Below are 14,986 nucleotides of genomic sequence, written 5' to 3'. Positions count from 1 at the left end.
TGAGATTAGTCAAAAATCTTGATTCATAGCTAGAAGGGTACTAAACCAGAGAGATCATTGCATCAAAGTAACAAAAAGCATAAACACCCATCGAAAAGGAATCAATGGGTATAAAGGGATCCCATGTATCCAAAAGCTCGAACCCAGACAAAGAAGTACCCCTGAAGGCAGATGGAAATCGACTAGGAATAATAACAACGGTTCCCAGCCAAGGAGTTTGGTAAAAGGTTCAAAAAAGAAAGACAAAAAGGGAAGGAAAAGCTAGGCGACTATTAGCACACTTAGCCCCGACAAATTATGTAATTTTTACAAATTTTTCTCTTTTTTGTACATCAGTTGAAACACTGACATGACCAAACACTTACCAACACATACCAAATGTAATTTTATTCTTTCTTTTCAGATTGAATAAAATTACCATTTTTCTTTTCGGTAAAAAAAAAGAAAAAGGAAAAAAAAGAAAAAAAAGAAAGAAAGAAAAATACTAAGTAGTTAAAAAGTTTTTTTTGGAACTAAACTAAATCTAAACCCATGCTAACCTAATATTGAATAGAAATATTTAAAAAATAAAATTAAAAATACTTTCAATAATAATCACATAAAAAAATACTTAAATTAATATATCTAACCTCAATTCTCTAAACAATTGAGCCAGAGAAGCCAACCACGAAAATAAAACGATCCTAAACCTAGAGCAACTTAAATGCTGGGTAAAACATGGAATCGGAGATTAATGTGAGATCGCTCTAACACCAAAGGATGGCTTGGTGACATGGCTTGACACCCTTTACACATGTATTATAATGTTCATGAGAGATGACTCATCGGAAATACCCTTTCTCTTCCCAGTATAAATATCATTAACTTAATGCAGAGTGGATAATTTTTCTAGGCATTTTTTTACTTACAGTGTGATTTATTAGCAACATTTTGCTGTTATTTTGTAGTGAAGGAAAATACCAGCAATATGAAAGTAAGTTTAGTCTCGTCTCATCACCAACTTTGAAATTTTGGAAGTAAGTCTCGTCTCATCACCAACTTTGAAATTTTGGAAGTAAGTCTCGTCTCATTACTAACTCTATGAAATTTTGGTGTTTGGAATTAATTTTCAATAATCCCACCCTGCTCCAACCCTGTTAATTTGGCTAATTTGGCTGGCGATTTCCAAACGGGCGAAGCAGTCGAATGGCTAAGCAGGGCATTTGTCAACGGATGAAGCAATGAAATGGTTAACAGGCAAGAAAGCCGCTGTTGCTGATTATTTTGCAGTAAGAGTGTTGAACTGGACATGATACAACATTTAAACAACCAAACAATCAGGGAAAATAAGAACAATCCGAAAAAAATAAAGATAATGGTGGCTTTGTTAGTTGAACCAGCGTTTCAATTTCAACGTAGAATGCCAAACTTGAACAGTGCTACTTCTAAAATATCACAACCTAATTCGAACACGACTACTCTTGACAAAATCACAGAACTCTGTAAACAGGGCCGTTTGAAGGAGGTGTTGCAATTTATGTGTATAACAGACAGCTTTATAGACTCTTCTGCATATGTTTCGCTCTTGCAGGCTTGCATTCAGAAGAAAACCTTGCCAGAAGGAAAACTAATCCATGCCCACATGAATGAGAGGGGATTTATGGCGGACAGACTTCCACAGAACACGCTGCTCAACATGTATGTCAAATGCGGGAGTCTGATGGACGCTCGCAGAGTTTTCGACCAAATGCCTCAACGAGATGTCTGTTCATGGACTGTTATGATCTCAGGCTATTCAAGGCAGGGGCCTGCTGAAGAGGCATTGAGGCTGTTTAACCAAATGGAACCAACAGGTATCCAACCCAATACGTTTACCTTTTCTTGTGTTGTTTCAGCGTGTGCCAACCTCGCATCTCTGAAACATGGTGTGAAGATCCACGAGGAAATAATACGAAGAGGGTTTCAATCTCATCTCTCTGTGACGAATGCCCTCATAGACATGTACGCAAAATGCGGGGAAATGGAGAAGGCGCGCGAGTTGTTTGACAAAATGCATCAACCAAATGTTGTTTCCTGGATAACACTGGTTTCAGGATATGCACACAATAAGCTTATGGATGAGGCCTTGAAGGTTTTTAAGCAAATGCCTGCGCGAGATGTCTACTCTTGGAATGCCATGATTGCGGGGTTTGCACGGAATGGGTTTATTGATGAGGCTGCAAAACTCTTTCAGGAAATGCCTCGAAGAGACTTTTTCTCATGGAATGTCATGATGGCAGGATTTGCACAGAATGGGCTTGTTGATGAGGCCCTGAGAGTCTTCAATGAAATGCCTCAACAAACCACTATTTCATGGAATGCCATGATTGCGGGGTTTGCTCAGAATGGACATGATGGGGCGGCTCTGAAGCTTTTTCATCAGATGCAGTTGGCAGGTGTGAAGCCAGACTCGAAAACCTTTGCTAGTGTTCTTCCAGCATGTGCCAACTTAACGAGCCTGGACAAGGGTATGGAGATCCATGATGAAATAAATAAAAGAGGGTTTCAGTCTGATCCCTTTGTGATGAGTGCTCTTGTAGACATGTATGCAAAATGTGGAAGCATACGGAAGGCACGTGCATTGTTTGACCAAATGCATCAACGAGATGTTGTGTCCTGGACAAGTATGATTACAGGCTATGCCATGCATGGCTATGCCAAGGAAGCCCTTCAACTCTTTGAAGAAATGAAATGTTGTGGCATAAAACCCAACTACGTTACTTTACTCAGTGTTTTGTCTGCATGTAGCCATGCAGGTCTAGTGGATGAGGGCTACCGATATTTCAACTCTATGACCGAACATTATCACATCACACCTTCAATGGAGCATTATAGATGCATGGTTGACCTCCTTTGCCGAGCTGGACTTCTGGATGAAGCGCAAAACTTTATCAAAAATATGCTAATACAACCTGATGCTGGTGTGTGGAATTGTTTGCTTAGTGCCTGTAGAATGCATAACAACGTAGAGTTAGGAGAATGGGTGGCAGAATGTATTCTTGAGTTGGACGCTACATGTGCTGCACCTTATGTGCTTCTCTCAAACATTTATGCTGCAGCTGGTAGGTGGGGTGACATTGAAAAGGTCAGGCGAACGATGAAAAACAGAGGCATCAAAAAGACACCTGGATGCAGTTGGATTGAGGTGAATAATCAGGTGCATGCTTTTCTTGGAGGAGATGAATCACACTCCCAAACCCAGGAAATCTATAAAGAGTTGGAGAGTCTTTAGCAAGATATGAGGGCGGTGGAGTATCTTCCCGATACCAAGTTTCTATTAAGTGATGTGGAGGAGAAGGAACAGGTTCTTTGAAACCACAGTGAAAAGCAAATGATTTAGTTCAGAATGTTAGACACATCCCCCTGTAACAGCTACTGCAGTAAACAAGAACCTTCAATTGTATGCTGACTGGAACTCTGCAATCTAATTCATCTGTAAGACTATTACGCAATAAATTGTTGTAAGAGGTTTAATTCTAATGTCATTTCACAGAAGGACGGCGTCCACGTGGAGATTACCAGCAAAACTAAGGAAAGAAAGACAAACAATATTTGTATCACAAAAAGCTTAGGTACGCCGTTAACAAATACATCGCTGGGAAACGTATTGTATTGATGGTATGATTTCTGAATTTTACAAAGAAACCTGTTGTATTTTCATTTGTACAATTTTGGAAGAAGCGATATGGGAAAAGCAATTCATGTTAGAGTCATTATTTAAATATATTGACGGCTTATGCCGAATTCAGAAGACATTTTTATTGAATTGAATATGTTACTTTCCTTTTGTATGACATTATTGAGAAAATAATTACGTTTACAGAGCTTGCAAGAGGTCTTGTAACAAAGGAGGGAACATCTCGAGAGCGTCAAAATTACAAAATGGCATGCTCTGCTGAAATGGTGCACTGGCTATGATCTCTTTCTTGCTTTAAGCCATTCAAACATTTTTTATACAGTGTAGCGTGATTCGCTATAACCTATATGAATATGTAGAAACTGGCTTCTAGCCAGCCAAAATCAGCAATTCATGTTAGAGTCATTATTTAAATATATTGATGGTTTTTGAATTGAATATGAATACGTTGCTTTCCTTTTGTATGACATTATTGAGAAAATAATTATATTTACAGAGCTTGCAACAGGCCTTGTAAGTTGTAGCAAAGGAGGGGACATCTTGAGAGCGGAAAGATTACAAAATGACAAACTCTGCTGAAATGGTGGACTGCCTATGATCTCTTTCTTTCTTTAAGCCATTCAAACATTTTTTTATACAATGCAGCATGATTCGTTATAACCTATATGAATATGTAAACTGCTTCTGGCTTCTAGGTCTCACTCCAGAGCGATGAAGTCTTTCCGTATATTGCCACCACACCCCTTGTTTCTAACTCCTTGTTAATTGAAGACATCTACCACTTCTACCATTGTCGGTTCTATTTCATCACCAGTGATCTGGTGTCTATGAAATTCTAGCTGGAGCAGCTCAATTATGGACTGGAAATAATGATGTCATTAATTATTTCTTATAATGAACTTAAGTTGTAAACTAGACATGCTTATAAGACATTTGTATATGATATATGTTGGAATATATTTAACGGGTTCATTTGCTAAAGCTTGTCACATATTGATTTCCATGTCAAATTCAAAACATTGCATCCAACAATATGAAACAATGTTTAAACACGAGGAGATTTTCAAATGTGTCCCTAGAATTACTTATTCTATGAGAAATTCTTGTTTAGTTGGTGGCTAGTGCCTCTGAATATTATTTTGCTTGTTTGCAGTTCTGCAACGCACATGCAACAGTTTTAAGTTTGTGATGAAAAGCTACATGCAATCTACTACTGCTTTCCTGAGCCTAATTGGCAACCAAATATGAAGTCTTTGACAAAGGAAGTATTCTGTTTACAGAGACTTTTGAATTTCCAAATCTGCATACATAATCTTTCCTAGAAGCTATTACAACTTTTATGCTAAGTTCTAGTGATCCGGTAGTTAAGCTATAGCCTTGCTATAAGGTAGACACAGATTCTTCACTTTAGCAGAGATGATGGATTTATCTTTTTTCCATGTCCAATCTATCCACGAAGGATTGCAACTAATGATCACTTATTCAAGAATTTCAGATCTTTTTTTTTTAGTCTGAATTTTGACTCCAGGACTGTATTAGGGTCCCATTATACCTTCTTGTTGTAGTTGAAGTATGCCTATGGCCCTTTTTTCGATAACTGTATGATTTGGATCCTATCAATTCTCTAGATCCCTGAAAACATTGCTATTGACAGTGATACGAAGATTTCAGCAGAAATAGAGAGCAGAGATTGAGCACCGGCCATGATTTCACCATATTTTGAATTTTAGTTGCTCTCTGATTTCATCATTTTAGTTGAGCAAAAGGAGATTGATCTACGATGGGCCTCGCAGGCTTCCTGACTAGATTGTTCCAATTCCAAGAAGATTTGATTGCTGTCATTAACCATTTAGCTTTCAATGCTTTCACTTAAGATTGTTTATTAAGTGCAGACAATCCTCCTTTCTAATGGCATGCCTTTATATTTCCTTGCTTTTTCCTGTTATCACACAATCTTTCACCCCTAGTGCAAAGCCTTCACAGGAAATTAAAGTTGAGTGCAACATGGAAACGTTGCCATGGTCACCTAGACAACTACTTCCCTCCTTTTAGCTTGGGGTAAACCCAATGCAAGGGAGGCTTTCCTAGTAGCAATTAGGGTCCCTAAGACAAGACAAGTTGAATCGAAGGTCACTTATGTTATTACCCAATTATAACCAACTTAAAAAGATAAGAGAGTTAAGGATCAGTTGATTAATTAAAGTAAATTCCAGATTTGAGTTATGAGTATGTTTAAGCAATTTTGGGGGGTTTATCAGATGATTATAAAAAGTATTTATTCCCAAAACATTTCAGATTTTAAATTTATTCTTTGCTGCTATAGAACTTGTCTAAATATGCTTGAAATTGAGACATAAAAAGTAAATTACCGCGTTAAGTTTCAGCCAGTAAAACAGATATGAAATTGTGGTTTTCTTAAACTAAAACAAGGAGCAAGCCTTGAAGATAAATGCAGTTTACCAATCTGAAAATTAAAAGCACATAACAGCCACTAAATGCACTACGACTTACCGTATTTAATGCTAAAAATTAGGGGCATTAAGATAAATTTCCAAAATAGATGGTTTTAAGCTTCAAAAAGTGAAATTTCTATCACGGCATCTAGGTTTCTAGGACTAAAAAAAGAAGTGCAAGCTACAAAATTTTAGATCTACTTAAGAAAACTAATAATAATTGAATTTTGGTTTTAGGCTTGACTAGAACATGAATAGACTAGTGCCTAGTCTGTTGATTGGATATGGTGTCAACTAAGGTCTCTGTTGAGAAGTTGTAACTAAAACTAAAAAGGGAGTTAGGGTTTACCACTTCAAACCCTATCAAATCATTTTAGTAGCTTAGAAAATTTCAGGATAGTAAAGCGGAAGATCTTCACTTGAAAACCTCCAATAGTCTTGAGAAGGGACCTATCAAAGAAGGAGAAGATGTCACATTATGAAAACTAGGGAAGCAATACCACACTCACAACATTTCAAAATAAATTACCACAAAGATTCAAAGAGAAAGGACTTACTCATTGACCCACAAGACCATTGATCCTTTGACATCCATCCATTTGCATATACATCCATCCATTTGCAGAAGTATACACATAGACAAAATCTCCATGAGAGCACTCTAATTAACCATCTATAGGATAACCAAAAGGTAGACAAATAGTTTTCTCCACATGCTTCTAGCAAAATTTACAATGAGAGGTGCTTTTGTTATATAGACAAGTGATACAACTGTTGAGAAATCTAGGTCAGCTCGATTAGGGTGATTTCTCTTACTTTGATAACTGCTTGTGATGTTCTTTTACTTCAACTTGTAGAATTTATAATTAACTTCTTCTTCTCTTGATTATTATTGTGTTCTTATCATCAAACCACGACCAAAAACATGAAGATCAAATAGGACAAGTGGACAGAAAATGTAGGCTGCAAGCTAGGGCCAAAACCTCTCTTAGAGAGGAAAACCCACAAGAAATTCTTATATTCTTATATAATCTTCAAATGATGAATTCCAAGAGCTTTAGACCTAAACAAAGACCCCTCCAAGACCAAGTCAACCTCTTTTCAATGTACTTTAGCGCAACAAAGTCAACTATAGTCAAACCTCTCCAAATCCTCAACTTCGATCCCTACAACACTTTTTCATTTTTCTTTTTAGCCCTGCAATTTTTGACCTTCCTGCAATTTAGTCTTTTTCGCACGTGTGAGTGATGTTAGGGAAAAATAATGTCTTCTTCTTCCTTCGCTAGGCTTGCTCTCTTCTTCTAGGTAATAAGGTTCTCAAACTTGATCCAATTGACAATAAATTTTGGCTCCTTTAGATGACTGCAATATGGACCTTGCTGAAACAAAAATGTGCCCTAATTTCTTTGCACGCGTGGGAGAATGTAGCTCAAAATTCAGACTTCAAGCTTCATTTTTCTTTCTTTGGTTCTCCTCTTATTCGCTGGTTAAGGCTTCTCTTCTTATCTCCTTTTGTGAGCTTGATGGATCATCTTCAAGTGAGGTTGAGTGTTGCATATATATAAGCTTTCTTTAGAATAACCCTAGGAATGGCCGACTTGTCTTTTTGTAAGCCGACTTTGTTAAAATTGGCAACTAGGGCCAAACTCCACGTGGGACACCTTATTTATGACAACTGATATTTTTCTTGGATTCCTCTCTTCGAGAGGTGTAGGATTGATCTAAATATCATCCGATTCCGACATGTAAAAATAAAGATATGAATTTATTTGTATTATTGACAAATTGTCAAGGTCGGCCAACAAGCAAAACAAGCACTTTAACCCCCAGCTCATCCTCAACGTTGCATATAAATAGAGGAGACCTCAAGTCATTTTAGGTGCACATCATCTCATGATCTCTCTCTCCACTTGTTTGGGTATGTCTTCTCAAAAGGAGGACTTGGTGGAGAGAAGGGTCTCAAGCCCTAGCCGCAACAAAGGAGAAGTCCTAGCCGCAACAAGAAGGATTCATAAGACAATGTGAAAGAAGCCCTAAAAGCAACGTGGAAGTTTTCTGTTTTGCTGTAGATACATCGTGGGAAAGAGAGGTTGTTTGGGTGCTATTCTTGGGTGCCCTTGTATGGATAAAGGTTGACGTTTGAAGCTTAGGGCCACAACAAGAAGAGGCAATTCAGCGTGGGTGAAATAGGGTTGTTCTGAAGCCATTTCAGGAAGACTGAAGGGTTGAAAGGAGGCCGAGTATCTTGCTAGAAGGCCGAGGAGAAAGGGAGTTTTAGATATCATTTTGGGATTCAACTGCGTTAAGTAAGATCATTCACGTATGACCATTTTCATGAGAGGTAGTCGTAACTGACTAATTTCTCATGATTTTTGAATAGTTCACTTAGCACTCATTGCATCGGGTGATGCTCACAGGGGTGAAGAAGTGGGATTGAAACTAGTGAAATGTGGAGAACGAATCACATAGCATCAATCATCACTTCCGGGGCTTGCACCCGGTAACCAGGACTTCCCAGGAGGTCACCCATCCCAGAACTCCTCTGGCTCAAGCGCGCTTAACTGTGGAGTTTTTCCCCACAATCAAGCCCACTTAGCTTGCTACCCCATTTGCAAAACCTTAGCAAGTATTATGCCTCATGAACCATTCAAGTAGAGATCCCTTGACTCTTTTTGATTTAAGTATGGGGGTTTTACGCAGTGCATTATATTAGATATCATTTTGGGATTCAACTGCGTTAAGTAAGATCATTCACGTATGACCATTTTCATGAGAGGTAGTCGTAACTGACTAATTTCTCATGATTTTTGAATAGTTCACTTAGCACTCATTGCATCGGGTGATGCTCACAGGGGTGAAGAAGTGGGATTGAAACTAGTGAAATGTGGAGAACGAATCACATAGCATCAATCATCACTTCCGGGGCTTGCACCCGGTAACCAGGACTTCCCAGGAGGTCACCCATCCCAGAACTCCTCTGGCTCAAGCGCGCTTAACTGTGGAGTTTTTCCCCACAATCAAGCCCACTTAGCTTGCTACCCCATTTGCAAAACCTTAGCAAGTATTGTGCCTCATGAACCATTCAAGTAGAGATCCCTTGACTCTTTTTGATTTAAGTATGGGGGTTTTACGCAGTGCATTATATTAGATATCATTTTGGGATTCAACTGCGTTAAGTAAGATCATTCACGTATGACCATTTTCATGAGAGGTAGTCGTAACTGACTAATTTATCATGATTTTTGAATAGTTCACTTAGCACTCATTGCATCGGGTGATGCTCACAGGGGTGAAGAAGTGGGATTGAAACTAGTGAAATGTGGAGAACGAATCACATAGCATCAATCATCACTTCCGGGGCTTGCACCCGGTAACCAGGACTTCCCAGGAGGTCACCCATCCCAGAACTCCTCTGGCTCAAGCGTGCTTAATTGTGGAGTTTTTCCCCACAATCAAGCCCACTTAGCTTGCTACCCCATTTGCAAAACCTTAGCAAGTATTGTGCCTCATGAACCATTCAAGTAGAGATCCCTTGACTTTTTTTGATTTAAGTATGGGGGTTTTACGCAGTGCATTATATTAAATATCATTTTGGGATTCAACTGCGTTAAGTAAGATCATTCACGTATGACCATTTTCATGAGAGGTAGTCGTAACTGACTAATTTCTCATGATTTTTGAATAGGTCACTTAGCACTCATTGCATCGGGTGATGCTCACAGGGGTGAAGAAGTGGGATTGAAACTAGTGAAATGTGGAGAACGAATCACATAGCATCAATCATCACTTCCGGGGCTTGCACCCGGTAACCAGGACTTCCCAGGAGGTCACCCATCCCAGAACTCCTCTGGCTCAAGCGCGCTTAACTGTGGAGTTTTTCCCCACAATCAAGCCCACTTAGCTTGCAGAGGGCTTGTTGTTTGAGGGCTTGAGAAAGGGAGTTGTTTGAGGGCTTGTAGAGGGTGGAACAATCCTCTAGAAAGGCTGCCGCAGGCCTGTTCTAAGGGTTGTAGGATGCTGCTGTAATGAGAGGAGGGTAGAGCCATTGTTAAGGGCTAGAAGGCTGCCATGAATTATAGCGAAGGGGACAACCTTCCCTTGGAGGACAACCGCATTAATTAAAGGCAAATCTGGGCAGATTTTGGGGTTGTTAGGAGACTATGTTTTGTGCCCTAATCAGGCCCAGACTTGCTGAGCTAGGCCGCAGGCCATAGCCAACAACATGAGGCTGTTATAAGTGTTGCGTTGAGGGTTATTCAGCCAGCAAGGAGCAATGTGGTGGTGTAAGGGTCTCACCTTGGAGAACGTAGCTCTAGAGGCTTGATATGGTGGAATCAGTTGAAGATTGAGTGTTGATAAGTATGCCCTTACCTATGATGCAACAAAGGAAGGAGGGTCTTGTGGAAGGCAAGCCACAGTCCTTTAGGTGACTGTTGGAGCACTTTTTAGGGCTGACTTATTTCTAACAAGTATGCCCGAACCAGTATTCAGAACTACAGTCCTTGGTGGCAAAATTGCAACTTCATTATGTCATCTTCATGGTGAAGATCTTTGATGTCAGATCTTGTTACAGATCCATTTGGGTACATCAATCCCATCATCCATATCAGTGTTTTAGGGCTCATCAAACCCTAATTTCAGTTGCTACATGCCCTAAACAAGTCACCCTTTTGAATGCCTCCTTCCCAGACAGTTTCATGACTTGAAGACATCCAGAAATGGCCTCTAGAGGGACCAGTGCAGGTAGGCCCATGTAAGGGTGTGCTATAGAGTAGTTAAGTCAATGCCAAGGTGCTCTGCAGAGCACTTAGGATTCCTTTCACCCGCGCTGAGCGAGTTTGAGCAAAATTCACATAGGTTTTGGGGAATATTCTTATCTTTTGGAGTCATCTAGAACGTTCCCTCACTTATCAACTCCTATGAGCTCGAAAATGAAAGAGGAATGAATTAGGATGCATCCTATCCTCTCATCCCTTCCTCCATGGAACTAATCCTAAGTATGGAAGGCCATTCAATGCCACCATTTATGACAAAACCTCCTTCATCTCCTTATAAATTGACCACTCATGTAAGTGATCAGGGGCTGGATTATGTTGAATTGTAAGGAGATAATGTTGCTGTGAGATTTGGCTTTGAAGCAAGTATTGTAATGCTACAAGCTTGTCATGCTTTTGATGTGATGTGGATGGGATCCAAGCTGGAGGAATGGCTTTGAATCATAAACAATGGTTGTAATTCCTTCTTCTATTTAATAAAGTGTTTGAACCTTTCTCCCATATGTTTGTATTGTTTTATAATGCTTATATGTGTGAAATGTATCTGATTCCATTCACTTATATTCAATAGATCTTTCGCTTTGATCGATTCTTTGTTTTCTGTTGTGTTTACAGGTGCTTCTCAAGCGTATTAAGTACGGGAAGGAGCGACAAGATCAATACAAATGAGACGAGAGGAAAGTGGAACTACAAGTAGGTCTTCCCATCTTCTCATCTTATCTATTGCTTATAGGGAAAGACTAAAATACATTACACTGTTGTTCTAGATATGGCTACTTATCTAGGGAATTAGTATTTATCCGTAGAGACCAAATTCTCCAAAACAGATCTCCTATTTTGACAAGTTAGTATTGACTTCAAATCATTGTACTCTATCTCTCTCTCTCTACTAAACTATTGAAAAATATAAGAAGAATTGATCAAGGGTTTCCCCACATTGGGGTTTGTCCCTGGCTGGTGCTACATCTTGTGTTCTCTTGTCTTGGTTCGTCTTCCACTATTTATGTTTATGTTCTATCTGCATTTTACTATCATGCTGATGTGATTGCTAAACTGGTTATTGATATTGGGCTAATTAAGAAATTGAATTAAATTGCTCTTAAGCATAGAACATACCAAAATTAACAGACTTGGTCTTGGAGGGATACATTGACACCTTTGACTCAACATAAATTCTTTTGACATGATACAAGATGCTCAATGGGGTTTATTACATATGAAAATGTTTCTTTTGACTCTTTGATTCTATGACAAAACCTTAGAAACACACAATGGGTAATTGACCTATAAATAAATTGACCTTGAGCACGAAACCCATGCTATAAAATAATAATAATAAATTTTCTTTCTCTTTTTCATCAAATACATAAAAATAAAAAATACATAAGATATTATGAAGATCGAACCTAGTTATAAATTTCAATAGTCCCTCTTAAGTAGGTTGGTATTCATAATATATAGAAGGTACATGGACATTCTCATATTGAAGAATTCTCATAAGAAGAGTCGGATTGGTAAGCCATCTCATAAGCTATCTTTTCAACTTATATCGGTGCATCTCATCATATCAACCAACATTGTCATATATCAAGGCCTTGACTAACAACTCTATCTCTCCACTAGATTAGAGCGCAATGATGGGGAGACAATGATTCATAGACACCTTCATCATTGTCATACCCCATCCGGATGTTCACAAGGTATGTCCTTTTAGGACCATTCCTGTCTTCGATTTACACATCCTCAAGGAATCTTCTCTTTGACTACTCTTGCCTATTGGATGCCCTACCTTATCCTCAAAGAGTATCAATATCAGTCTCAGATGCTTACCGAATCTTCCATTCTTTCTTCATGATATGAAGACAAAAATGATGTGTTTATCTCTCCCTCTTAATTAGGGAGGATCTACTCATTCCTTTACATGAAAGGAATATACCCAAGCTCCCTCTTAACTAGGGACTTGTTTCCAACAACTATCTATTCTCTTGTGGAGGTCATGGTATTATCAACTGCTTGCAGGGCTTCACTTTTTGCATCATTAGGTCATGTATAAACTTCAACTTCTATATCATGGAGCCATCTTCTTCTATAACTTCTTCGTAGGGCTTCGACCATCTTCTACATTACTTCCCTTCAACAAAACATAATGTTGAACCAATTAATGCTAGACATGTCATCCTTCGGAAAGTGACCATCTTTGTCATCATTTGGCTATCCTTCATATTGCTACCTCTTCCAAGTCATGTTCTTCTTAGGATCATCCATCCAAATTTATGTGTACTAGTTGTAGGTGAAATTCTACAATCTTTTGTTGGTAGCCCTGTTCCAATCCAACCAGATGCTTTCATAAATCAAAAGTGAACATCAAAAATAGAATTACCTCTTTATGATGGCCTTTCATCATGACATTTTCTTTTGCAATATCGACATCTTTTTCTTTACGAATCCATCTCCAAGGCTTCCATTACTGAGGTTATCCTTCTTCATCGTACTCATTAGGGTCTTCATAACTTCTTCACATACTCCTTTCTTTAGCATAGTTCCCTCTTATTATAAACCTTATGGCCCACCTCCTTATATTCTACAGGAGGTCTTCATAACTTCTTTATGGAGATGTCATAGCCAATCCTTTTAATATCAAATGTTGATTAAGTAGCTGTAGACACATCTTCACGAACTCTTCTTTCACCTTCTTCATATACTGCTTCCTTAAGATCTTTTATATATATAGCTCATCTTGCATAAAGACAATTATTGTCCACCACCTCATATGAGGTCATATGATGTTGATTCTATCATATTTATAATGTAGAAGAGTTCAAGGCATATTGATTTATGCCTTTATGTGTCATTCATAAGGAAGAGTTCCTTCTTCTTCAACCATGCTCATGAGATAGAGTATTCCAACCATTCCATCTGCAACTAAGTGATGACATGACTCTATCTAAAAAAAAATTACCAAATACATGCATATCTTTTTCCTTTATGTGGTCATCTAGACTTCCTTTAGCAACTTCCTTTCCCTTGCTTGAAGATGGAAAAATACTTCAACTAAATTATCATGCTGCATATTTCTATCATCGTACCTTCATCCTTCTAAATTGTGGATCCCACACTAGGTGGAATGTTGACCATTTATGTAACACTTGCTTCTTCCAAGTAGAGGTGAACCTTTTTAACAAAGATTCAGGTGGAGGATCTTGATGATCCTTATTCTGCAAATGCTTCTTTCTAATGATGATGAGGTGTGATGAGCTTCTTTCTTTCAATCTTGCTAGATAACTTACTTCAACTGTACAAACTACTACTTCTACTATTCTTCTATGCTTCTAATAATGATGCCATCTCAATCACTGCTACAATGCATCCTACCATAACTGTAATGCTTCTATCATGACTGTTGACTTGAAAATAAACTTAAAGTATGAGAGACCTTTAATAGTAGAGGTCTTTCACTTCTTCCTTCTTTGTTTTCTTCTCTTCCGGTTCTTCTACTTCTTCGGTCACATGGGATTCACTTCTTTCTTTCCTTTTCTTGTTTCCCTTCTTGAGTTTAGGAAAATTCCTCTTGAAATGCCCATATTCATTACATTCATAACACTGAATCTTAGACATGTCAATCTTCTTTTGAAATTTCTTTCGAGGCTCAAATTTTCCAAACTTTCCTTTCTTCCTTGTCATAGCAACAAATGCTTGTGTTTGCTCATTTGATCCAATGCCATTCTTTGCTTTTAATCTAGATTCTTCAATCTTACATAATGCCCATAGATCACTGAATGGTGTAGCTTCCTTCTTTCCATAGATGCTTGATACAAAGTTGCCCCATTCATCTGGTAGTGCATTGAGTACACAAGTGGTCATCTCTGGATTTGACATTGTTTCTCCTAACTCTTGTAGTTGATCTCTAATTTGAGATACCTTCATGAGATATGAAGCTATCCCTTCTTCCTTTGATACTTTCATCTTGTATAATTCATTTCTTAAAGATATTATTTACCCAACTGTACTTATAGAGTACAACTCTACCAGCTTGTCATAGATCTCTTTTGATGTCTTCAATTTTTCTACAAAGGGAATGAGAGAATTCTTGATAGATTCAATGA

At 38.3% G+C, this 14,986-nt stretch overlaps 1 pseudogene across 9 annotated transcripts; it reads left to right on the top strand.

Moving 5' to 3' along the window:
- The first annotated feature begins 889 nt into the window (after positions 1–889).
- Positions 890–4,616, top strand: LOC149259227 (pentatricopeptide repeat-containing protein At2g13600 pseudogene; annotated as a pseudogene). 9 transcript variants are annotated; one of them, XR_016257352.1, is made up of 4 exons: positions 890–3,636; positions 3,842–3,921; positions 4,164–4,238; positions 4,351–4,615. The product of XR_016257352.1 is annotated as a pentatricopeptide repeat-containing protein At2g13600 pseudogene, transcript variant X8 (transcript). The 9 variants fall into 9 exon arrangements; XR_016257349.1 differs by having other exon boundaries at positions 4,152–4,238; XR_016257340.1 differs by having other exon boundaries at positions 890–3,418; positions 3,512–3,590; positions 3,842–4,616.
- The last annotated feature ends 10,370 nt before the right edge of the window (positions 4,617–14,986 follow it).

This window comes from Pinus tabuliformis, chromosome 6, assembly GCF_031772625.1.
Source record: "Pinus tabuliformis cultivar Carrire ecotype Pingquan chromosome 6, CPIR1, whole genome shotgun sequence".
NCBI lineage: Eukaryota > Viridiplantae > Streptophyta > Pinopsida > Pinales > Pinaceae > Pinus > Pinus tabuliformis.
The sequence above is the reverse complement of the archived record's forward strand: the minus strand, read 5'-3'. Positions and strand labels throughout refer to the sequence as shown.